The sequence below is a fragment of the Tupaia chinensis genome, unplaced genomic scaffold (genome assembly GCF_000334495.1).
Source record: "Tupaia chinensis unplaced genomic scaffold, TupChi_1.0 Scaffold000416_1, whole genome shotgun sequence".
In the NCBI taxonomy this organism is placed as follows: domain Eukaryota; kingdom Metazoa; phylum Chordata; class Mammalia; order Scandentia; family Tupaiidae; genus Tupaia; species Tupaia belangeri.
The window spans coordinates 3798204-3824987 of NW_006159921.1; the positions used below are offsets into that span (position 1 = coordinate 3798204).

Below are 26784 nucleotides of genomic sequence, written 5' to 3' on the forward strand. Positions count from 1 at the left end.
TAATGAAAGGTAAGAAGAAATGCTCGGGCCACTGATGCGGTGGTTAATGCAGCTAGATCCTTCACGGCCAACTGCATAGTTTGAGTCCCTAACCCAGCAGGTTGAGGAACATGGTGGTGTGAGTGTGTGTGTGCCCAAAATCCCAAAGGGAGACATGAAGGAGAAGAAATCACAGTATGACTATCCCTGATAGAATGCTTTCTCATATTCTCTCTCCCTTTCTCTCTTTTTGGTGAGCACATGTACCCTCTAGCAAATTAAAAAAGAATCATTAATTAAACCAAAAAAGTAATGGTTTATTGGAAACTAGCATTTAGTGACCTTTGAGGGTTGCTGGGAGAGCATTTATTAGTGTTTATTGAGGCATTGTGCTTTACTTATAAATATTTCACTTAATCCTTATAGAAATTCTCGTTTCCTATATAGTAGGTAATATTTTCTTCATTTTACAAATGAGAAAAATGAGACTCAAAACTTTTAAATAACCAGCTTAAGTCCACACAGCTTAACAATGCCAAGTCTAGATTTGAACCTGTCTTGTCTGCTTCCTATGTCCATATGGTGAGAAAGTGATAAATGGATTAAGAGTCATTTAGAGTACGTCCTTTTAGCTAGAGAAAGCTCCAGCTGTGAAGAACTTATGGAAACTATTTGCAATACTGGACTTTTGCTCTCTGGACCTATGGTAGGAACTACTACTTGGTGCCTCAATCTCTTTTCCCCAAGGACCAAGGTTGTCTCCAATTCTTTGATTTTTTAAAAATTTATTTATTTATTTTTGTTATGGTTTCAAGAGACAGAGAGGATGGGGAAGCTACCACGGAGCAGAACAGGGCATTGTAATGATGCTGGGTGCTGTGAGTCTCATGAAGGTGTTCTGTATTTTCATGTCAGTTTCATGCATTGATGGTGGCTAATATAAGTACTGATTTTTTTTTTCTTAATAAATAGCAATGTACATAGTCGCAGAAGACTCAGTAAATTGCTGGCCCATAATTTGAGCCTGGCTCATGTTACGTAACCTTATTGGTGCCAAGCCTTCCTTCCTACCTCTCCTTTAATAGCCTACTTTCACCACTCCTGGTTCTGAACAAGGCTCATATCTTATTTATTTATTTATTTATTTTGGAGAGGTTTTTGCTATAGGACGTGTGCACTCGCCAGACAGACAGAGAGAGACAAAGAGATAGAAAGCGAGAAATCACCCCCCATGGGGGATGGTCACGCTGCAATCCCTTCTCCTCCATTCTCCTCTCGGGATGTTGGGCATGCACGCACATGTGCCCGGCATGAGTTTAAGCCACCGGGTCTGGGACTTGAACCGCGGTCGAATATGTGGGAGTCCAATGACATAGCCATTACGCTAACTGCTGGCTCCAAGGCTCATATCTTTTTGTCACCTACTTTTCTCTCCTCTGGCTAGAAATATGTACATTCAGGTGATAGATAGGATGGAAGACCTGAGAACAACCCAACTGTAAATCAGGAGCAGTTCTTCAGGATCCAAAGGAATCTGTGAGTGAATAGGAAGGAAGAAAGAGTGAGAGGAAGGAAGGAAGGAAGGAAGGAAGGAAGGAAGGAAGGAAGGAAGGAAGGAAAGAAAGGACCAGACCACTTTGGAAGCAGAGAGCCACTGTCTTCTCCCCTCTGTGTTTCACTAAGGGGAATATACTATTTGGGGCTTTTTTCCTTCTATATTTGTTTTCACATTCTACTGTAAATTACTCAGCAAGGTGCCTTATTGATTCTGCAAAATCCAATCTTTAGATTTTCCCATCAAGGCAAGAAGATGCTTTCCATAGCTTCCTAGGGAGACAAAGAACCTTGTCTTCTATTCCCAGGCTCCACTTCTGCTTCCGTGTGGGTGATCAGATGGCTGATGTTGAGACAAAAATCTTAATATGTTCATATGTGTGTTCTTTTCTCGGGGATCTCAAATAGGTTTCAGGGCATTGAAGAAAACACTTAATGTTGTAAGCAGCATATGTGCATTTTTTCCCCCTTTTTCTTTCACATCCTTAGGAAAGGTTAAACATCACTACATAGCAGGGGATTTTTGAAGGGCCTAATTACTTTTCTTGGAGTAGTGTTGTATTTATCTCTATTTTATTTGTTGCCTTTGGTTTCTACATTTCTACTTATATGTGCAAATTGATATCTGCAAATTTTCAACATCCATAAAACACATTTTAATAGTTAATTCTAAAATATCTTGGGTCTAACATATATACTGCTGAGTATTTTCCAGCTCATCTATTTAACTAGCAGATTGACTTACGTATGTCTTCTATCTTGGTTTATCACAAAAACTGGTGTATACTAGATGTCCAATAAAGATGTCTTAAATGAATAAATGTAATTGTTCATTTAATATAAAAAGAGACTTGCATCGCATCTCTACAGTTGAAAAGGAAAAACAAGACTACTATTTTTGCAATCATTTAAAAGAGGTCACCGATGGGGCCAGGATGAAGAAAAGAAACTCTTCAGATTTGCAGTCTTTTATCTGTTCTAAGCTAACCAAGCAGGACAGGAAAGTTGCTGGCAGTAATTAGATCTCAGGAGTAAGGTATTTGGCCCACAGAGAGTAGAAAAAAGAATTATATGGACTTATTGGAGGGAAATACATATATGCATCTATTTTGAACCTAATAGACAATATTGTATAATAGGTCCATGAAGATCAATATCGTATAATAATTTGTATCTATTAGTTCAATACCTAATACCAAGCTACTTGCTGGAACATTTGAAGTAAGGCATCAAAACCAACTTTACATTTAGTGCTTTAAAATGAAATTAGATTTATTGGCCTTTAACTAATAGTCTTCTAGGGACCAGACACTGTAAAGTAATGGGGATCTAAATGTGAATAAAACCCGATTTTCATCCTCAGGATAGTTATAGTCCAAAGAGGGGAGCAGATAAGTCCACAGAAGATTATAATACAATATGATGAGGGCTATAAAAGAGGCAGTCTCAGTATGGAGTCATCCTCAGCAGTCTTGGGAGAGAGTGGTCAGGGATAACTTTCTGAGTAGGCTGGCTCCTAGAGGAGTCTTGAAGAATATGTAGGTCTGCCAAGGGAAGAGAGTGGGTAAAGGCACACCAGGCAGAAGTTGTTGCCTTTGTAAAGGCAAGAATCATGTTGTGGTCAGCAAATTGCAAGGCAATTATAGGGAACAGGGGAAGAGGTGAGATGAGATGGCAATATGATTTTATCAGAGATGAGATGGGATGGGGGATAGGAACTCAGTGTTATGCTAAGAATTATAAACAATATTTGAAGATATTTTGGAGTTCTTGAAAAATCAGCTCATTATATGATCAGTTTTGCATTTTAGGAGGGTCGCTCTTAAAGCTTATAGCAGAAAAATTGGAGAAAGGCAAGGCTCTAGTCAGGGAAATCAGAAAGATACTGGTGCCATGATCCACATGAGGCATCATACCATTTCAGAGTCAACATTATTTCCACCTTTGTGTGGAGGAAGAAACTGCCTGACTTCTTGTTAGCCACCCAAACCCAACTTTTCCTACTCATTGAGGCATTTGTGAGCCAAAGTTTTATGTAAACCCAAATATTTGGCATTGCAAGCCCACATAGGAATGGTGAATACTAGAGTTCAACTACTTTTTTTTTTTTTAAACCAAGAGCTATTAGCAACACTGTATACTTAAAAATTTCCAAATCAAATATCGTGGTCATATCAAAAACCATGCTCTTTCTCCAGGTGTATGTAACTGGTCTCAGCTTTACTGAAAGTTCAATTACAAACAGTAATAAAAACATTGACATCTCATTGCTCATTTAATATTTATGTAGCTGTCGCCATCTCAATTTTTACACATTCAAAACCTCAGAGTTGGTTGGATTTGAGGTGAGCTGAAATCCCCTTTGACAGTAGACTTCTTGGGGGATGCTTTCATCCTTAAATAACTTTCAAAACAACACTCAGATAGTGGCAAAAGATCAAAGAAGTGCTCTATTACCACGGGGGCTGCTGAAACCGTTATTTCTTCCACAAAAGTTTTCTTATTGCAAGGAAGAAAGTACATCACCCTTATTAGGAATTGGAGCAAATGTTCCTTTAGGCAAGAGCAGACCCAAGCCCAGTCAGGTGTACATTCATACTGTGGATCCTCTGCAGGAAATCCAGGAGAAATGGGAGAAGAGGTGAAAAATTAAGGTGAGTCTGGCTGGCAGTTTTCTGCTTCTTTTTTGGGGAGTAGTGTTGTAACATTTTTAGTTAGCAATACCTTCTTCCTCATTTTTATATTTAATTTTCACACCACTCTTATATATTTTTCTCATTTTAAAGCTGGAAAAAAGAGATATCCTAGGCCACACACTGGCAGTGAATAGGGACAGGAGATGGCAGATTTCAAGCCAGATCTGTCTGGGCTCAAAATCCAGTGCCACTTCCATGCACTCCAGTATGTTCTCAAAGACGAGGAGAACTAATCATAGAGGCATAAGTTTTGATTTTGAGAAAGTTTGAGGAAAGGTACAGTTTTACAGACCAGCTCAGTCCTACAAATGAAGGGAAGGGACTTAGTCTTATAATCTCAAGAAGTTCACCCCTTGATTTACCCATCCATCTGTTTGCAGAGCCCTGGAAAATTCTGTAGCATCCAGATTTAGAAGAGTTATAATACCAATTCCTTCAAATGCAAAACTCTAGGACTAAATTATCCTTACTCAGGTTCTTTCATTTTAGTAATACTGAGTACCAGATTTTAATGACATTTTCCAGTCTGAAAACATCTTTATGTAATCGTATTTCCACATATAAGGTAATTATTTTTTAAAAGCATCTTTAGGAAGATGTGGGGCCAGGTAACAGGGCTGTACACATGCATAAGACTCATCTTTGCCCTGGGAGGACTTAGCCCAGTAGGTAGATGGATAATGGTAGACCGTTCAGTAAAATGCAATATCCCCTACAGCAGGCACACGAGTCAAATGTTGCAGTCCTAAGGACCAAAAAAGTTGTGTATGGGGGGAGAATGTGGCTACGGGAAGGTAATAGCTGGGTTTTGAGTAGGATTTTATCGCACAGAGGAGGGCATTCCAGAGAGATAGAGAGTTGAAAGAGTTGGGTGTGATCAGGTAAAAGTGGGATGCTTTGCAGAAGAAGCAAAGTATGGGTTGTGCATGCAATGCTGAGGGTTAGTGTTTATCTCATGGGAAGCTAGCAAAGGTTTATGAGCAGGGTAATGACATGAAAAATTCATGTTTTAGTTTGACAACTGATGTTGACATAAAGAAGACCATTGGAGATATTTAGATTTCACATGCTCTGCTATTCTTACTACTATATTTCAAATCATTTCAGGGACTTACCCAACAACTAGTAAGGGTATATATCATGACTTAGCTGTACAACCTCTGACTTCAATTCCTAGTGATAGCACATCTTTCTTATAATTGGCCCCAACCTCTTTGTTTTATGTCGAGCCTACAGTATGCAATATTTGGGGTGGTCTTTTCAGCTCATTCACCACCAGCACTATGCATAGATACCTTAGATTTCCCATGAAAGTTTGGTAAGCTTGGAACAGTGACCTTTCTACATAGTTTTTTTTTTTCCTTACTTTGACTCAGTCACCAAGATGTATCTCTTCAGAATAATTGCTGAATGGTGTTGATGAAAGCTTGAATTATGTCATCTGATTGCAGCTGTGCTGATGGCAGTTCCTAGAGAGCTCTGCTACTTGGGCCAATCATTTCTTTCACCCTCCACAGGCAGACCAGGACCCTGGGGACTTGGACAACTGTAGTTCATCCAAAATCTGATCTCCATTTCAGGAAATCTGGTGGAGGTCTCTGATTAAAGTTCCCCTTTGAATTGCCATTGAGCTCTAGCAGACAATGAAAACAGAAGCTAGAATACAGGCAGACGCTAAAGAGTTATGTTACTTTGGCTATTCCCGCTGTGGAATAGATTCTTCCATTTTCAAATAGAAATTTAAACTTTATTGACATTAGGACAGGGCTGAATCAAAAGTTTCAGGCATTTTAACGTTCATAACACAATAATGTATTTTAAATAATTTTGAAAGGTTTCACATCAAGATGTTTATCATTTTTACCCATCATCCTTACTATTTTTAACTTCTTTAAAATAAAAGTTAATAAGCAGCTCAAGCTTCAGGGTTTTGATTTCAAAAAGTACTTGTAAACATTGGATACTGATTATGTAATTATCTAAAATTTTTAGTAGCATACACATATTTGTACATGTGTGTGTGGGGGGGTGTTGGTTAAATGCTGCCTAGGACTTGGAGAATGAAGAAGTAGTTTACACTGGATTTAAAAGTCTGGTGTAACATCAATATTCCTACCAAAAACCATTGTGCAAGTAAAAGGTCAAGGAAATCAGTAGAATGTTACAAATATAAGTGCCATGTGTTAGCAAAGTGAAGTCTAAACATGTCACAAAAAATGAACTTTTAAAACATATAATATCCAAAAATTATCTGACTAGTATTATGAGATAAGTGATTTTAAAATTATGTGCAAATTTGTATAAAAGGAGGTTTTGCTTTGAGAAGACATTGGAAATATCTGACTTTCATAGTACCACCATTTCACCATTGAGAGGAATAAAAATACAGGTTTGAAAGTAGTAGCTCTCATTTTGTCAAAAAAAAAAATAGTGATATCACACATGGAAAAAATAGAAACACTACAACAGGGTATATTTCCCGCTTGCTTGCTTCCCAGACACAGCCACTAACATTAGTTTTCAGTGCTCCTCCCATACGTTTTTCATGTATATAAATGCTTTTTCTCTGAAAAGTTAGGGTGATGTTATGTTTCCTTATGAGTAAAATGAAAGGGTATATGAATAGTTGGATTATTATATGACATAATAATATGAAAAATCCTTAACAAACTTTAGAAGGATCTACAAATCTCCACTGATCAGGAGGTCCTTAACCTGGACTCTATAAACTCTAACTTTCAGAGTGTCTGTCAAAGTACTGTGATTGTAGACAAAAGATAAAGAATCTGTGTATTAATACTTTCTTTTACTTTCATTTTTTAAAAAAATTGTTTTTAGGTTTTTGCTGAGAGAAAGAGATAGACAGTAAGAGGGAGAGTGAGAAATTGCTCCCGGGGGAGGGGGGATGGCCAAACCTCAATCCCTTCTCCTCCATTCTCCTCTTAGGATTTTAGGCATGCTGCATATGAGCCAGCGTGATTTTCTTTCTTTTTTGAGAGAGATATTTGCTGTGAGGCACGTGTGTTTGCCAGAGAGAGACAGAGAGGCAGAAAGTGATAAAACACCCCCCCCCCGGGGGGGATGGCCACACCTCAGTCCCTTCTTCATTCTCCTTTTGGGATTTTGGGCACACACACACATGCAACCGGCATGAGTTTTAAGCCATCAAGTTCAGCACTCAAACGACAGTGGACTATGTGGGAGTCCAGTGATGGAGTCTGGTGATTATGCCATCTGCTGGTCCTGAGTTCACATGATTTTCAAGCTGCCAGGTCTAGGGCTCAAATCGTGGTCAGCCATGTGGGAGTCCAGTGTTTGATCCACTTTGCCACCTGCTCATCTTGGCCATGGCCATGAGCTTCTTACGGAAGAATAATACTAGCATGGTTTAGAATCAGCTTTTTAGGGGGAAAATGATATTTTTGTGGGATTGTACCCTACTCACTCAATTAGATGATGAAGATAGTGAAGCACTTAATAGTTAATAGTTGCTTTAGAGCCTTCTGAATGTCCTCTTCTGTGTCTCTTCTTTTTGTTTTGCGCTTTACCCGGAAACTGCATGTATTTCCCCTAGACCTACATGTTCCTCATGGAGGAACGTCATCTCTCTTACTTAGCCCAGTATCTCGCACGATTGTGCCACACTTCTAGAATTAACTTTCTTCCTTTTTTCATCTTCAAAACTTTGACTCTAGTTGTCTTTGAAGAAAGTTAGACTTCTAATTAAAAATTTAAAATATAGCTGGGACCAGCAGATGGAATAATGGTTACATCACTGCATTTCCCTTTAGTCAGCCATGGTTTGAGTCCTGGACCTGGTGGCTTAATACTCACTCCAGGCACGTGTGCATGCATGCCCAAAATCACGAGAGGAGAATAGAGGAAAAGGGATTGTGGCATGGCCATCCCTCCTGGAGTGGTATAGGGGGATTCCTTGCTTTCTGTCTCTCTGTTTCTCTGGCAAGTGCACACGACCTATAGCAAAACTCTCTTAAAAAATGTAATTTATCTAATGATAAATTATATTATGTTCAAGTATGAGTGGTAATAGCATGAAGCCATGTCCTAAGATTATTTATTTTCATTGTTTATTTGCTTTCTTTTGTAAATATTTTCATTTTAAAAGAGGAAGTTGGAAGAAACAACAAGATTAATTTCTGCTATAGTCTCTAAGCTTTTTTTCTCTGCTGCACACACACAATGGATTATGAATTCTCATATATGCTAAATTCTCATTGATGTGTTGAAGACTATGCACAATTCTCTGCACTATAGGTATAATTTTACCTCTTTTGTGCTCAAGAAAGTATATTAGCATACTGGTAAGTGAGAGTGACATTATATAAATAATCTTTAGTTCTCCATGGTATTAAAAAACAAAGGAAATATTTTGCCATTGTCACTATTCAGACTTCAGTATCATAACCATTATTTTAATTATTTGTTATACAGCTCACAGCTGATAATCACAAGTCTGAAGTGGCCTATAGGCTGAGACTATCTTCTCAAATAGTGGAAGTTTAATTTTGCTTTTGTGAATGGGAGTTGGAGCTGCTTTAAGTGCAGGTTTTGCTAATGCTCTTCAAATTATATTATACTCATTCATTCCCTTAATCATTTTCCAGCCATTTGTTCATCCATACAGCCATCTATTCATTCAATTTATATGCTGGGGAGGTGAAAGGGCATGTGAGAATAGGCTTCATATGCTGAGATCCCCTCCCCCTCCCGCTTCCTCTTTGCCTTATCTCTCCAAGACCCAGCTACTGATCTGGCTGGGTTTCCTGATTTTTGTGATCATCTTGTGACTTCATGGAAATGGTTTATGGCCCCCAGAGGTGTGTGGTCTCCTCCCATATTAGCATCACTAGATCGAGGGTACTAAACCCAAAACATATTCTGCTGATTACAGAAAAGCTACCTTTTACTGTAACCTTCAAACAATGTTTGTACAAACTGAACCCCTAACTTGGTGACCGAGACTGTGCATTGATCTTTACTTGACTTTTGAATGCTTTGTTTTCATTGGTATAAAACCTGACCCTATGCTCATGACAAGAGAGACCATTCTCCACTCAGCTGTCAGAGGAACCTTATTTTCCCAGTGTGAGTAAACTCATGACCCAGAGGTCCAGCAGGAGAGTTGTAAACATTATCGCAAGCCCTCTCAGATTTGGAACTCCCACACGATAGCATGCCACACACAGATAGAACTGCATGTGCAAGGGCATAAAGGCATGAGATTATATGATGAGCCCCCCAAAGGTAAGATGAACTGGGTTTTGGCCATAAAATGCAGGTTAAGTGATAGGGGATTTAGCTTGAAAGATATGTTGGGGCAAAGTTGTTAAAGGAGTACAGATCCATGTAGTCATTGCCACATAGAGCTGGTTGCATACAGATAATCCACATGAAAAGCAAAACCAGACTCTTGAATCTGTATTTCTGAATGTGATAGCCAGGGCTGAGGAGAGGGTAGGTCAGTGGGCTAGTCGTATCCACTGATTGGGGATTGACTAACTGTGTGGAGAGTTTGCCCTGGTGGGTTGTCTCCCTTGATCCACCCAGTTAAAAATGCAGGGATCTGAGGGTTGAGGTGTGAAGTTCTGAAGCCTACAGAAGTAGCAAGAGCCTAAGAGCTCTTAGGATGTTACTCTAATTCCCTGGAGATCAGAGTTGAACCAAAGATCTCTTGTTGAGAATGCTCAACTTTTGTAAACTCAAGAAATCTCACCTCGGTTCTACAAACTGCTCTCATTATAGGCAAGGTGCATTAACCTAAGCTTTAGGCCTCTCTATGATTTCTGGTATTTTCCACTGAGGCAGTAGTATACTACAGAGCAAATAACAGAAAACTTAGAGGAAGAGTCTTGGATTTTTGTTTTGGCTCTACTTAGTAATTTTGTGACCTTCGCCACAGTTCCTTTACCCGGATCTCAGTTTCCTCAGTTTTAAGATACTAGATTTATCCAGATGATCTCTGCTTTTCTCTTGTTATTAAATTCTAGGATCCTAGTGTTTTCTTTTATTACTTATCATGCAAATTACATATAACTTAGTACGTTACAATTTTATTCTTGCTTTTAAAGAATACACCACATCACCATTTTAAATAAAGCTCTTCTAAAATTGATTTGTACCATTATATTTTATATTTTTATTACTCTGCAGTACTCTTAACTCTTTTTTTTCAGGTTATCTCTTAAAATAATTTTAAAAATCCCAATTCTTGTCTTAATTTTTATTGGGTTTTAATTTTTCAGCATTAGAGGAGATAATATGAACAAAAGATTCATAAGGCCAAATCTTTATCCTCTGATCTCAAGAAACATCAAATAAACACAAACACTTTCTTCACCCTTATTAATTCATTACCAGATAATGAAGATTTTACCACCACAGTGTCAAATAGATTTTATTGTTTAAATGTGGGAGAACAAAATTATCAGAAAATAAAGGAATGTGTCATTTAAAAGAATACTTCTAGAAACTGTCTAATAATTGTGATTAAGTAGATTGGAAATCCTAGGGAGTTATTGGCAGACTACTTTTATTAGGTAGTTAGAACTATCCAGTTGAAAACCAATCAAGTAGAAGTTGCAAGAAATTAGATTCCCTTCCTTCAACTAAGAAAGCAAAGAGAGTACATTCAGATTCAAGGGAACAGTCATGTACAATAGGAAAAAATGGAGATTCAGAACGTGCTTATACTTCCAAATGGACAAAACTATTGAAAAACTCCTTGGAAAAAGAACAAAAAAATGGGCTCTGAAGAATTTTCATAAGCTCCCAGTTATAACAGGGCAAAAAAAGGGAAAGTTTGTCATTTGGGGCTCTACCTTCCCAATTTGGCTGGCTTTTTTTTTTTTTTTCTTTCCTGCTTAATGGTTATGGTATGCTCAGTTATTTTTTGAAAAAATTATATTACTTAAGTAACTTTGGATTCATTTTTATGGCTCTGAAAACAGCCATAGCATTGTCTTCCTATATTAGAAATAAACTGAGGCCAGAGGGGTTAAGTAACTTGCTCAAGATCACTCAGCTAATACACAGAGAACTGAGAATAAATTAATATAAAAGAGGAAGGGAATTGTGATTGCTAGTGTTTAAAAAAATAGTACCTATGGTTCCTTTATTACATTTATGTTTTAGAAAAACATTATGCATAATAAGAGTATTAAGATCATGATCTAAGCTATCTGGGAATAAATCGACTTAATGAGGAGGAACATGAGTCATGAAGACTGTTTGAGTCTCATTTACGAAGATGCCAATTAACTTCTGTAAGGCTTTCCTTGTCAGAGAGCAATTAGCAATTAGGATTTTTTTTTTTTTTAAATGCTACAAGGATCAAATTAGATAAATGAGACTAAGAGTTTTCTTTAGCTCCAGGTCCGGGTATTTGCTCCTGCATTATTCATAGTTCCTGAGGTCAGCTGGTCTACCTTCTTATTCTCACCTTTTAGAATCTTTTATGCTTGTTTTACATACACTGTCCAGTGTTTTTAGTTGTATTAATATTTAGCTGGAGGAACAGGGAAAAGTATATCTACTCCATCTTCCTGTAAGGGCAAGTTGTCCCTGGATGAGATTTTAAGATTATTGTAATCCTTGGAATTTCATAGGATGGAGAAACAAATTACAAGACGAAGACTTAAATCTTAAAAGCATTTACCATTTTGTTTTTGTTTTTGTTTCTAGGTAACGTGATCTCATGACTTCCTTTTAACCCTAGCTATTAGTCATTTTAAATTTTTATAGTCAAACCCAGACTAAGGAGGGATGAGTTTTTCTTTTCTTTCCTCTTCTTTTTCTTCTTCTTTTTTTTTTCTTTTAAATCAGCATAACTATATCCACAGAATTCAATATGCTGGTGTTTCAGGCAATGGTTATCTTTGTAGCTAAGAAGGATGCCAACATCATAGACTTCATCATAGTTCTGTGTTTTTTACCTGGGTTTCATTAGTCTGATAATCTAACCTTAGTATCAGTAATCTAAATTTAATATTCCTGATCCAATCTCCTTTGTTATTGAAGTATATGTGAGTTAAATATAGTTTCCCCCTCTTCATCCATCATTCAGATAATATAGAGAGAAACCCTTATGGGCCCATGTGTAATCTCCCTCCATTTTCATAGCTAACCTTATCCTAATTCATCATTACAATTTATAGCTCTGTTAATTCATAATAGGAACCCAGATTTAACAGATTTCTCAAAGAAAAGATATGGAAGAAACATAGTATATAAACACACAAAAGGATATAAAACTCCTATAAGCATCTTTGATTAATTTCAGAGAAACACCGAGAATATCATGGTGGGCCAGGTGATTGACCAATATAAGAAACTTAAGTTGTTAACTATTTGTGCCTAATAAAATTCCCTTCTAGAAAGTTTATACTGAAAAAAATACAGTACTTCAGGTCAATAAGGAAAACTTCCAAAAAAAATTTTTTTGAGAGATTTTTGCTATAGGGTGCATGCATTCGCCAGACAGATGGAGAGAGACAGAAAGACAGAAAGTGAGAAACCACCCACCAGGGGAGATGGCCACACCGCAATCCCTTCTCCTCTATTCTCCTCTCGGGATCTTGGCCATGCACGCACATGCGCCTGGTAAGTTTCAAGCCACCAGGTCTGGGACGCGAATTGTGATCGACTCATGGGAATCCAGCGACATAGCCATTACGCTAACTGCTAGGCCTGACCTCCAAAAACTTTGTTGAAACCTGGCTCTAATATTATTCCTATCTAACTTATTTCTGATTAAGAAGTATGGAGCAGAAATGCTCTGTAGCTATTATGGCCAAAAAATTATTTGTTACAGTTTCAAAGTACTCCCTATTTTATTTTCAGTCCTCTGATACTTTGACAGTTCTGATCTGGGAGTGGTTGAATTCCCCTTAATTAAAGTCCATGTTTAAGAAGCTATAATCAAATATAAAACATGTATTGATCCTTAGTAAACTTTAATCCCTTACAGAATAGTAAAAACCTGGATGCATTTTAACATTGATGGATGTCTAATATGATGTTATGAACATGAATTTTGAAAAAATATGTATTCTGGTGTCATCACTTCAGAGCTAGTTAGACAACTTGATAATTTTTCTGAAGTTCAATTTCCTCATCTACAAAATGAAGATAAAAATAGATTGTACCTGATAACATTGTTGAGAGGAATAAATGCGACAATACATATAAAACATTTACTGTGGCATGTAGTAAATACCGTTCAATAAATATTGCTATTACTGCTACTACTTCTACTACATTGCTCTCACAACCAATCTAAGGGATACTGCTTAGACTGAAGTGCCCTGTTTGGTAGACTATATATATATTTATCAGATACAAATGTTGTTTACTTTGACAGAATAATTAAATGCTTTCTAGGTTCTATGACCATGTCCAAGTTTGAAGGGCAGATAGTATTAGATGCCTCTAGTCCATCAGATGTCTTTTAAAAATCTCCAAGCTAGAGAATTGTCCATATTTCCTTTCTCTTTTTTCCCTGGCCACATTTATCTGGTCTAATGCCAGAAACTTCTTGGGGCTAATTCAAATTAGCATCCATTACAGATCAATCTAGAAAAAGCTGGTTATTTATTGTCAGGTGGATACATGAGCCTTGGCAGTTTCAGAAACCAGAGCTAAAGTGATCTTATAAAGTTCCAGTTAAATCAACAAGGTGCTGTGCTAGTCTCATGATGACTTTCATGAAATTACCTCTGAAATGCTAAGTATTTTCCCACTCAGAACCTCATTCTAACTCTATAACTTATACCAAAGATCACACTGTACCTGCTCTTAGCCTTGTAAGTCTTACAAAAGCCCTTGGCCAAAAGCAATAAAATTTGACCTGACCTAATCCTGAAGTTGCAATGGATAATGTGTGTATTTTTCATTCAATAATTTAATGTGGAAATTAACTGCATGTGGCACATATTCCCCATCTTAAAGAGGGAGCTTTTATGGTTCTAATGTTACACAAAAATTAAATATATAAACACTCTTGTCATTTAAGACTCTTCACTTTCCTGATAGCTTAAAAAAGCACTACAAAAGACTCCTTTGGAGAAACTTATTATTTCATTTAGTGTGGGAGCCTGCTCCATGAAATTCACCTCTTCTGGTCACAGAAATGATAGCATTCTTTCTCATTTATTCAAAGGAGAGGACTGAGACTTTAATGGGAGGCATGACTTACTCAAGGAGGTCACATAGTTAGTTAGAGCACAAACTAGCACAACCGCCTCCTGAATTTCTAGCTGAAGCTGCTTCCACTGTTTAATACCCTTTTAGACCCAAGAATTGCTACCAGTTTGCAGTGACACCATCCTTCACGGGTCACGGGCTCTTAGGGAGACTGTGTCATTTTGACTTAGTTCATACTACACTATAAAGATGGGAAAATGAGCTGAACAAAAATCTCTCTAAGGAAGACATACGAACAGCCAAAAAGCATATGAGGAAATGCTCAACATCCCTCATCAATAGTCAGCACATCTATTGAACAGACAAATCAAGATCCTTACAAACACTTGCCCATGATGCTAGTCATTTTTAGAAAGTATTTCATCTCAGTTTTCTTGACTCATCAATTGTCGTAGTTAAGTGTGGAATAAACTTCCCTAAACTAAGTACATATTTTTTTCTTTACTTTCCTTCCTTTCTTCCTTCCTTCCTCCCTCCCTCCTCTCTCTTTCTTTCTCTCTCTCTCTTCTTTCTTTCTTTTTCTTTCTCTTTCTTTCCCAGGAGGTGTGTGTACTTGCTGGAGAGAGGAACGGGGAAGAGAGAGAAGGTGAGAGAGAAAGAAAGAGAGAGAGAGAAGGTAAGAGAGCAGTTGGGGGGAGAGGTACTTTCTGATGGTCATACCACAATCCCTTCTCCATTTCTCATTCCCTTTGGGATTTTGGACACATATGTATATGTGCCTGATATGTTTTTCAAACCACTGGTTCCAGGACTTGAACTACGCAGTCAGCCATGTGGGATCTAGCAGTCTTAATCATTGCCATGGGGTGGCCCTCTTTTTTGACATTGAAAGCACTTTGACAAAGTGTCAAAATCTTTCCTTTGTCAATAGACAGCTCTTCTTGGCAGTAAATAGTTTGACCTAAGTTCTCTTGATGAATTGTTTCTATCCACTGGTGGAATCCTTAGCACATACTTCATCAGAAGTGAATATGGTGTATTAGAATAAAGAGCTATACCCCGTTTGTTTAGATTTAGTTAATATGTAGACAGTACTTCTTGTGTGCCCTATACTCTGTTCATGGATGTGTTTCCATGTAACTTCTGGGGCAGTGGGATTAGGTAGGGATGCTGGGTCTCCACTTATTTCGAGGCCACTTCTTGTTAACATTGGAGCTCTTTCATTCATTGTACTGAATATAAAATTAATTTTATAAAATCATATTTAATATTCTTAATCTTTTAAGATTTCCTTTTTTTTCTTAATATTTTATTTTCTTAAGGTATGGCATGGATAGTAAAATAAGAGAGTTTTTAGAGTATTTCCTATGTCCACATTTAGCTATCTGCATTTATACGTCTTGAAACTTAAAAGAAAAAAAGAAAAATCATTGCACTTCCTTTAAAGAAATATTGCAAAAATGCAAGAAAAACCCTAAATATAGAAATATTTATGCAGCATTATATATAATAGTAAACAATTGGAAATGCCTTAAATATCCAACAACTGAGAAAGAAAAAAATGCATGTTGATATATCCTCTTAATATTCGTATGGATTAAAACAGTGCTTCAAAACAGCCGTTATAACATGAGAATATGCTTTAGTAGAAAAGTTGAGGTGATAGACATTAATAGTAGAAGCTTTGCAGTCAACAACTAGGATTAAGTTTGACTGTAGCATGTACTGGCTAATGGACTTTCAGTAAGTTCCCTTCTTTCTGAGGTTCCTCCTTCATGAGGGCAGACAATGTATCCGTTCTAGAAGACTGTATGAAATTTAAAGGGAGCAATGCTTATGAAGCCCTGACCCCTTGCCTGGCTCATGGTATGGTCCTAACAAATATTCACTCTGTTATTAAATTTATGAACTCAACTTTGCTATAAATATGTCTAAAATACTGGAAATTTCTTCAAGAAGTAGATTTCTTTGGGAAATAAAACTAAGGGTAATTTCACCGAGTGCAGGTATGTGTATGCCCAAAAATCCTGAGGGGAGCCTGCAGGAGAATAGATTGTGGTGTGGCCATACCCCCTTGGGGGGTGATTTATGGCTTTCTCTCTCTCTGTCTCTCTTTGGCGAGTGTACCAACAGTATGGTAAAAAGCTAAAACAAACAAAAATTGCCAAAAAACTAAGGATGATTTTTTTTCTTTAAATTTTATGCTCGTTATAATGGTCTTTATAATTTCTTTTTTAAAATATTTTTCCTCCAGAACAGTTTTTCTTCTCACACCAGAACCCTTTTATTGACCTTCTCTGTCTCACTCTCTCAGAAACTGTATGGACTGCATCACCCAAGTCTCTTACCTTTGGCCTTCTGTTATAGTTGGGTTCAGCCAATGCCTCAGTCTGGCTCTGGCTGTGTTTTTTCACATAGTAGCTTCTAAATGATGCTCCCTCACCCCTGCTTTTATTCCTCTCCTCTTTGGGCACAGAGGTGACAACAGCTTCTTAATGTTGCTAGTTTGGTGTGCTTTGATGTTCTGTGTCCATTCATGAGCCCTGCTCACTTCTCTGAAAATAATCCCTTAATTAACAATTCTCCAAAATTCAAGGTTTATGTGGTGTCTATTTTCTGCTGGAACCCTGACTGATACAAGGAGCCTACATTATTATCTTTATTATTGGAAAAAATTTATTAAAACAACACAAAGGTCCATCCTACCCCCTTTATCCCCAAAGAAAACCTTCTTCAGGGAGTGGAGAGGCCCCTCAGCTTTCAAACTTGAGGGTGATTATTTTTGTTTCATTTTTGAGTCCTCACATGAAATTAGGTTTTAGGCTAGAACACCTATTTCTTAGAAAAACACACTTTCTCCTGGAGAGAAACTCTAGAAAGCAGTCGCGGACTATTGACAAACTATAATGCTGCAAAGGGACCTGGCCAAAAAGGATTCAAGAGAAAATTTCTGTGGGGAGAAGGTGGCCTAGAAAGTGGCCCACCATCTGCTGTGCCAGCTGTGTCCAGTTGGGCAGTCACGGACAGAGCTTTGCTTGAGTCTACATCTGCCTTGAGCAGAGACCTGCTTCTGTGGCCACTGGAAACTCACCAGCCCCTGAGGCATCTGGGCTCAGCAACTGCCAGTCTCCCAGGGGGTGAGCGATGCAGTTTGTTCAGTCCAGGGGTGGGAATGGTGGTAGGAGGTGGTGATGGGGGGTGGGAGGGCATGCGGATGTGTGTGGGGGAGGTTTGGCACATCACTGTGCACTGCCCCACCATTAAATCTCTATTGGCAGGCCGAGTTCTCCCCAGAAAGAAGTGTGGGGAGGAATCTCACAGTTGCATGGTAATAAAGAGCTGCCCGGTGGGCCTCCCTCTTTGCCAAGAGGCTTCACAGCTCCAGAGTTCCGGAGGAGGATGTGAAGGGGAGGAGGGAGTAATAAGCTGCTCTACTCAGCTGGTGATGTGATCGCCTTTGCAGAAACTTTCCAGTGGCAAGTGCACTCAAGATAGTGAGCTTGGGGAAGCCAGCATAGTGCAAAAGGATGAACCTGAAGACGAGGGTACCAGAAGAGTGCTATGGACTATGTGCTTATAAAGAAAAAGGAAAGGAGGGGAGGCTCACTAAAATGAAGTGTTGGACAAAGCCAGTTAAAAACTCTAGTCTCAACACTTTGGGTCAGTGATGGGCTTTATTTCCTTTATACTGTGAAGTGAATTCTTATGTTGGTGAGTTTTGTTTTCCCTACTAACCTCTAAGCCCCATAAACAAGAGGATGACTGTGTTTATTTATCATGTTCATTGTTGCATGCCCAGTGATTTACATAGTGCCCTGTATGTCACAAACACTTAATGTTTGTTTACTGGTTAAGGAATAGATGCCTAAATATTAGTAAGTTTCTGCTCTGCTGGACTAGGAACCCCACCATGGCAGCTATTCTTGTTCACTCCCATGTCCACCGTGAATAGAAAAGAGCCTGGCACATGGTAAGAACTTTGCAAGTGTTTACTGAGTGATGAGTGTGAATGAATGAATGAGCGATTGAGTAAATGATCATTTGACTAAATGTTCACCAAAGGCAGAAATCACGTATAATATACTTTTGTTGTGCTCACAAACCTAGTTGAAATCCTAACACAGGTTTGTTGAACAATAATAATAACAACAACAATAATAATACCTACTCTTATGCTTTCCTCCTGTCTTTACACAGAACTTTTGCTTTCATAATTCTTTCTCATCTGGAGTTCAGTTCAACAATCAGCCAGGCATGTGTGCTGGATATGAAAGTTAATAAGACACAATTTCTTTATGCATTTTTGATGCCCATATAGACATACATACAGATAAAAGTAGTGCTGTCTAATATGTGCAGTAAAAATAGTGTTTGCAAGGCACTGAGGTGTTAAAGAGGATGTAATTGGCTGGTTCTGTCTGGATGGAAAGTGGGGACCAGTGGGAGCTTTATGAATAGGTTTTGACGGATGACTAGGGATCTATTAGACAGAGAAGGAGGCTTGGAGAAAGGGAAGACTTTGTCTAAAGTCTGGGGTTAGTGTAAAGTTTTCCATTAGACCCTTTCATATAGCAACCTTAGGCAAGAGGAATTTTAGGTAGATTCCTTAAGGGGGTATTGTGACCAAAGGGCTAAAGATTCAGTCCTCTTGTTACGAGACTTGCTGCAAGTGCAAGAGTTACTTAGGCTACAGATTTTGTCCAACTGTGGGCTCTATACTTGTGAGGAAGAGTCATATTCTAGGAAGAATCCAAATGACAAAAGCCCATAATGAGGACTACAAACCATGTCATATGAAGGAAGAAAGAAAGAGGGTGTATTCATAGCCTGAAACATCAATCTAAGGAAGGAGAGGGAGAGAGAAATGTGATAGCAATTTTCAAACATGTGAAGAGGGGCTATCCAGTAGACTATTCCTGGGTGCTCTAAAGGTCAGAGCTAGAATCAGTGGAAAGTTATTGAGAAGTGTTCCATATGAAAGGACCTGGCACAATGCCAGGCATATGATAGTAAATACTATAACATTTTTCTAAAATATGGTTTCTTTAACTTCAGGTACAAATCTTGGTTCTACATTCTAGAGCAAAGGACCAGACTGTCCTGAGATTGAGAAGGCTGGATAAACCTTGAGCTTGCTTAGTTGCTAAACTGTAAATCATCTCAACAGTTGTTTATTTATTTTTGGTTGGTCATTAAATTTTTCCATACTGTACTAAATGTTGGGAGAAGACCAGGAGTTCTTATAGTGTGTATTCACAACGCATTTATTTTATCCATGACTCAGCCAACCTAATGTTTATTTATTTGTATTCACGCTACAGAGCTCGTGCATGAGCAAAAGAGAATGAGAGAGTGAGAGAGAGAAAGAGAGAGAAGCACCCTCATCTCCTTTCCCCAGCTTTCCAGTCTGTCCGAATCTTGGGTGTGGGTTTGTACTCAGGATGTTTCACGTTAACCTGGCAGCAGATCTGAATCAGCCACAGAGGCTGGACCTGCCAACCCAATTTTAAAAATGAAGGACATCATATGTAAGGGTTAGAGACTCCTAGCCATCAGTGGGAAAGGTTGCCTTACTGAGACAGCTGGTGCATCTTTTGTGTGTAAAGCTATTCTAACAAAAGCTGGAAGATTCTTCTAAGGGATGCGTGGAGGTAGAACAGAAGGGGGGATATTGAACTAGGTGATTGATACTATTAATATTATGAACTAGACACTTTATTAGGCTTTCTGTGATCAAGAGGATGATTCATACATTTGTTAGTTCATTCAAAGATGTTTTATAACTCAGGATTGTCTAGTGGTTAACGTATAGGCTCAAGTGCAACATTGCCAGGGTTTAATTCCTTGCTTTGCCACCTACTTATTATAAGACCTTGGGCAACTTTGTTATCCTCCTTGTACCTGAGTTTGCTCAACTATAAACTAGAGGTAACAATAACACCTAAGGATATGTTGTGAGAGTCACATCAGTTAATGAGTATAGTCATCAGAATGTGGCCCAATATGTAATATATATGTCTTATTATTACTCCATAAAATGTAAGTACTACAAAGGGGGATTTTTGTCTATTTGTTTATGGTTATAACTCCACTTCCTAAAATACAGTTTGACACATTATAGGTGTCACTAAATTTTCAATGAATGAGTACCCATTCTATAGACGTTGGGGCCTATTTCAAGTGCTAGGAATACAGACATGAATAAAAAGTCCATGCTAACATGAGGCTTTCAATCAAATAGATGATTGGATTGAAAAAATGTAGCATATGTACTCTATGGAATACTACTACTCAGCCATAAAAAGCAATGAGATCCTGACATTTGACCCAAAGTGAGTGAATATGGAAGACTTATTGCTAAGTGAAGCAAGCCAGACTGAAAGGCAGACTTTGTATGTCCCCACTCAATATATACCAATTGTCTGTTCCGTATAGCAGAAACTGAAAATTCGAAAGGTATAGAAGCAGAGAGGGCAACTGTAGATACTAGAGAAGTAAGGACAGGGGTAATATGGGGGTGAGTAATAGATGGGTGGAGGGGAACAGGGGAAGAAAAACAATACATTTAATTGACAAAAGAAAAGTGATTTGCTGATGACAATGTCTATAGTAATGTCTTTATCTTGACTGATATGCATGGTATTCATGCTGGTAAAGGCAGTGTTGTACACTGTAAAGATAATTATGATTAAATGTAAATTAAAAAAAGAATTCTAAACCAACACACATGCTTACTTACACTTTTTGTCTCCAAATCTTTTAAAAGGTAAACTAGATATTTTAAAACATGTCTACACTTCCTGTTGGGTTTCATGCTAAGTATATTTTACAGTTTTTGTGGGTTGTATGAATAAACTCTCTTTTCAAGATGTTCCTAATTAACTGTTGTGAGAGTAAAAAAAAATATGACTAATAAAAAAAAATCTTCAGTTGGTTGCTTTACTAAAATTTCTTAGTAATAGATTTTTCTGCTAGTATATTGTGTTTTATCTCGGGGCTTTTTTTTTTTTCATATTATGTCTAAAAATGATGATATTTGTCTCTTCCTTTCTAGTATTTTCCATTCCTGTTGGAATCTCATTTCATTGACAAGAATCAATGTGACTCCTAGTTCTGACTACATTGTAGGAGTATCTTTCTCATCTGCTTTTGACAAGATGCATCTAATATTTTACCATTAAGTATGATTACTACTATATACAACCTGTATCAATAATCATAATTCAAATGAAATTGATGATTTTTCTAGGAAAATATAGAAAAACCATGATGGGGGCCAGCAGGTGGCATGATGCTTAAGAGCAGTGGACTCCCACATGGCTGACGGTGGTACAAGTCCTGGACCTAGCAGCTTGCTTTCTCACTTTCTCTCTCTCTCTTTCTCTCTGTCTGTCTCCAGTCAAATTAAAAATAAATAAATAAAGTTAAATAAAATAATTCTTATAAGAAAAACCATGATATATTTGAATATTCTTTTTACTTAAAATAAAACAAAACTACTTTTTTTTTTTGAGAGGTTTTTGCTATAGGCATGTGTGCTCACCAGAAAGACAGAGAGAGACAGAGAGACAGAAAGCAAGAAATCACCCCCCACCCCCTAGGGGTGATGACCATGCCGCAATCCCTTCTCCTCTATTCTCTCAGGATCTCACATGTGCCCAGCGTGAGTTTAAGCCACCGGGCCCGGGACTTGAACCGTGGTTGACTACATGGGAGTCTGGCAATATAGCCATTACACCAGCTGCTGGTCTCTATTTAAATTTTTTTTTTTTCAAAACTACTTCTTAGGAAGCTATACAATATAGTGGCTAACCAGTGAATCAGTTGTATATTTTTCGTATATGATGTTTGAAAAGAATGTGTAAGCTCCATTAAGTATAAAGTGTGAATATGTGTGTATTACGTAGAGGCACTGCTTTTCCTAAAATGTTTGACCCTTTGATCTTTGAACAATAAGAAAAGCTGCTTTATTTGCCTTGCTGTTTCCCTTGATTTTTTTTAGTTTGTTTGTAGTTAACACTGCTTTCTGTGTTTCCATTTTCCTACTGTCTCAGATCATGGGCATCCATGTGCCTGGCATACTCAGGGAGGTCTCCAGATGCAAATCTAGAAGCTTCTCATGTGGACTGGCCTTTCAGTTACTTTCCTGTTTTACTGTGGCACCACTAGCTATTTTTTACAAACATATTCTTTACTAACAAAAGCTATTCTTTACAAACATATCATATTGGAGAAAGGCTTTAAGATGGTTCACAAGATGTTGGAGAGTAAACTGGTTGGAGCCCAAAAACTTAACAACTACTGGAAGAAGCTAGGACAACTAAAGATGCAGAAGTCTTGCCAGCTCAGAAGGAATGACTCGAGCTGCTTTTCATTTTCCCTATTTGTTCAGTTTCCCTGGATCTGCTATTTTCCCCATTATACATTCAGTTGCTAATCACACGTTCACGTTTCAACAACATGCAAAAGTATCAGTCCAAAAAAAAAAAATTAGTACACTGAGTTTTGTATCCTCTGGATGTAATACTTTCTGATTTCCTGAAAAACTTTGACTTCATCCTACCTCACTCTCAAACAGACTATAGAAAGTTTCTTTTTTTTTTTTTACCTTTTTGCTTCATAGACTTATATCACTTTAATATAGTAATGAGGCTAGCTTCCTCATGGTTCTAATTAGATTATTTTTTCAGTTAATTAAACATGAAAAATAATTATATTCTGTAATGTATTTTTCTTCATAGAAAAATATTCTTCCAATTTCAAGATAGAGGAGGAGAAGAATAATAGAAGGGATGTAAAAAAGAATATAAATCACTGAGCAACTGTACCATGACCTCTGAAGTCACGATTTTCTCAAGTCTTCTGAAAAGATGACTCACATCATCAAGTTATAAGCAAGTTCACATTATTATTATAAATGATCAGCCATGAAGGTTTTAACGTGCAACTGGTGGACTTTTTCTCCTAGAACCTACTAAGAGTGAGACATACATGTCTCTGGAATTCACTGGTTTCTTCTCCTTCTGAGAAAGGAACTGGAAGTCGTGATTGTCTGAGGCATTGGCCTGGTATTTGCAAAGGCAAATACCTCACCAGCTCTTGAAAAGTACTGCAAGGAGAAATGATATTTTATTTGAAAAATTATAAGAAGATGATCAATGAAAAGCAGGCAAACAATTGTTATTAAACGTCTTTAGAGGGAGGAACTAGGGTGGTGGTTTCTAATCCTCTAGGGAACAAGGTGGGTCGAGAGATGAAGAAAGGTGAGGCAGAGTCAGGGTAGCACCTGTGGGCACTGCAGCAACTACTACAGCATCTTGTAATTAGCAAACACCGAAGCATGACCACTTTGAGCCCCAATTTGAAAACAAAGCTAGGAAATATTTTATCACTTGAATGGAAAAAGATGTTGCATTGCACCTGTTACAGAATACCTTCCTACGCACCCCCAACCCTTTAAGGAATAGCAAAATCATGGTTGAAAATGTTTTCTGCTTTGGTCCTGCAGAGAAATAACATGTAATCTACAAATGAGTGGTTCTGGTAAGTTATCCAAGGCAATGAGGAGAAAATGTGAAAGAAAATTCTGGCCATTGTCCAAAGCATCAATGCAAATGAAATCACTCTAGTTTTTTTTTCTATAGGTTATGAAAATTGGTGCAATGAGATAAGAGATGCAAGACCTCTTTGAATCCAAGGAGAAAACACCTAGAAATAGATAACAACTCTTCTGGCCCCATTTTACTATACTTGCAGGTGGAAAAACCTAGTGGGTCTCTGAAAACTGTTTCCTGAGTTTTAAGCTGAAATTGATACCTTTAATCTCCAAATTGGCAGTTGGCCTGGTGTATGGTCCCCAGGGTCTGAAGAGGGCTTAAAAAAGATGTTTTAAAAAGGATATTTGTATACTAACAAACTCTTAAAAAAAAGCATATTGATGAAATGAATGTAAAGAAATGAGAAACAGAGGATTCAGATTTTCTTTTGAATACTAATGAAGGGGGGAACTACTCAGTTGTCAAAACAAGCTTGAGGTTTTGATGAACCCAGAAATTCTGGAGAGAGTAGTGTGAGATGTTTTTGCCAAACCCTAAATGCTTCTGGGTTAAGCTTTCCCTCTAACCAATTAGATAATTGCCATTTCATTCTGTGGATTTCACAATTGTTTCTTCTTATTTCTTTTTAAAGCAAACGAAATAATTAGCCTTGTCTCAGGGTAATTTTTCTGATATTTCCATAATTAAATAATTACTTCAATCCCTGAATTAAAATCTGTCCTGTTGCCCTTGTGGGTACAGTAGGCTGCCAGCTGTTTTAAATAACCCTTGAGAGTGGTCAGGTTAAGGACTCAGTTTATGACCTTATAAATTAGCACAAGGAAGCCTACTCCATAATGCAACAGACAATTCTATTTATAATGCTTAATTAATCCCCACTAGTCACTAACAGAACCCACTTGTGACCTTTCATTTCAGCCTCACCCAAATGCAAGTCTCCTGAGATGAAAAGTGTTAATATGTGAATGCTAATAGAATTTTCTGGTATTATGGTCAAGTATTGAATAGCAAACAGTCTGGATAAATTAGTTTCTAATATCTCACTAATCAAATGTAAGAAGAAAATGTCAGGTAGGGCAGCATTGATGAACTCCTCACCATAATCCAGAACTGGAGAGAGAGAGAAAGAAAAATGTCCTTGTCTAACATAGCCTGTAAACATTTGTTCTACATTTCAGTCCTGGCAGATGAGACAAGCAAGAGAAAGTTAATCAAAATTCTTTCAAAGGATGGCCTTGAGGCCATCCTCAGAGGCTTCATTTGTCTGCTGCTCTTATTACCCTAAGTACTTGCCTTCTTTTAGATTGATATAGAAAACCCAGTGATAACTAATTCAGTACTGTCTTACCTAAGACAATACAGACAGAGTGGAGTTACCTGGAAAATTCCAAGTACCCTGAAAGCTACAGAGGGTGGGCAGAGTATTATTTGCAGAGACATACAAGGATCTCCCTAGGATCAGACCCTGCCAAGGAGAAGGGGAGGTAAATGCACTACTTGGTCATATTTGCAGGCAGAGTGAGCAGTAGTGATCTGTGAGCATCAGTGATCTGAACACTTAGAAAGTCTGTCTTGTAGCTTGCTACCTTGGACCATGTGTGGAGGACTTTATCAGGTTTTAGGACTATTCAAGATATTTCCCTATGTTCTGTTAATAAAGAAAATAGATTTCTTCCATTTCCGTCCCCCACGTTGAAGAGTCGACATCATGTGGTAACTTCTGGCCCTTCTGTGAGCCTTTAGGAAATTAAAATTTATCTTTAATTGCCTTAGTTTTCTCATCTGCAAAGTGAGAATCATAACAGTAACTAACTCATAAGGTAGTTGTGGGGATTAAGTAGAATTCATACACATAAAGTCTTTAAATAGTGCCTAGCACATAGTAGGGATCATGCAAGTACTGACTGTCATACTACTACAGCACCTGGATGATATCTTCACCTTTTGTTCCTCTCCCCCTCTTTTCCCAGCACTGCCACTATTGCCAGATCAGGCTGTTGTGACCTCTCTCCTGAAGAGGCTCCTAATTAATTTCTTTATTTTAAATCTGTATCTTTTCCAATACGTCGTACACAGTATTGCCACTTCACTATTTCAGAAGTCTACATCTGCTCTTGTCCCTATCTTATTCAATGGCTCTATAGAACTCATAAAATGAAATTTAAACTCCCAAGACTTGATTTCAAGGCCCACTCCACTCCTCACTGCTGTTACACTCTTACATTTCACTGCACTTTCTCATGCACCCTATGCTTTTATAGACCAACACTATTTTTTATTCTGTCTACATGTACCCTTGTTCTCCCCTACTTGTCCTGGTATTTCATTGTTTGTATGCCTGTGCTAACTGTTCTGTCCATTTGAAATTTACTTTTCTCTCAATACCTTCCAGTCCAAATCCAAGCCATCCTTCAAAGCCCGGCCCAAAAGTCACCTCCATCTTGGGGCCTTTATTGATCTTGCCATTTTACCATTCTCTTGTTCTTTCATGTTCTCCAATAAACTTTGCCTGCCTTAAAATCCTCATCTCTCGTTACCTGCCATTATAGTTATTAACTTACGTGCCCTCTATTTAGTATGTTCCATATGCCAGTCTCTTGAGTCTTTGGTTCAGGTCTGATTTTTTCGATGTGTCTGTAAGTCTGTCTCTAACTCTATGTTATACACAGAAAAGCCTTCTGTAAGCACGAATGGATCATTAATTTAGAGGCTTAGAATGACTGCCAAGTCTTGTGGGTCATCTTTTCTGTGACTTGGTCAACTTATTGCTCTTTTACATAAGTGCTTATGGAAATATTTCAACTCCAAAAATAAATGGGGTGAAAATTCTATCAGCA

General features: G+C 37.8%; 1 protein-coding gene across 2 annotated transcripts in view; it reads right to left on the bottom strand.

Annotated features, from left to right (window-relative positions):
- The window catches only part of ANKFN1 (ankyrin repeat and fibronectin type III domain containing 1), a 368177-nt gene that overhangs the window by 118343 nt on the left and 223050 nt on the right, over positions 1–26784 (bottom strand). The gene's annotated exons all lie outside the window — the stretch shown is intronic.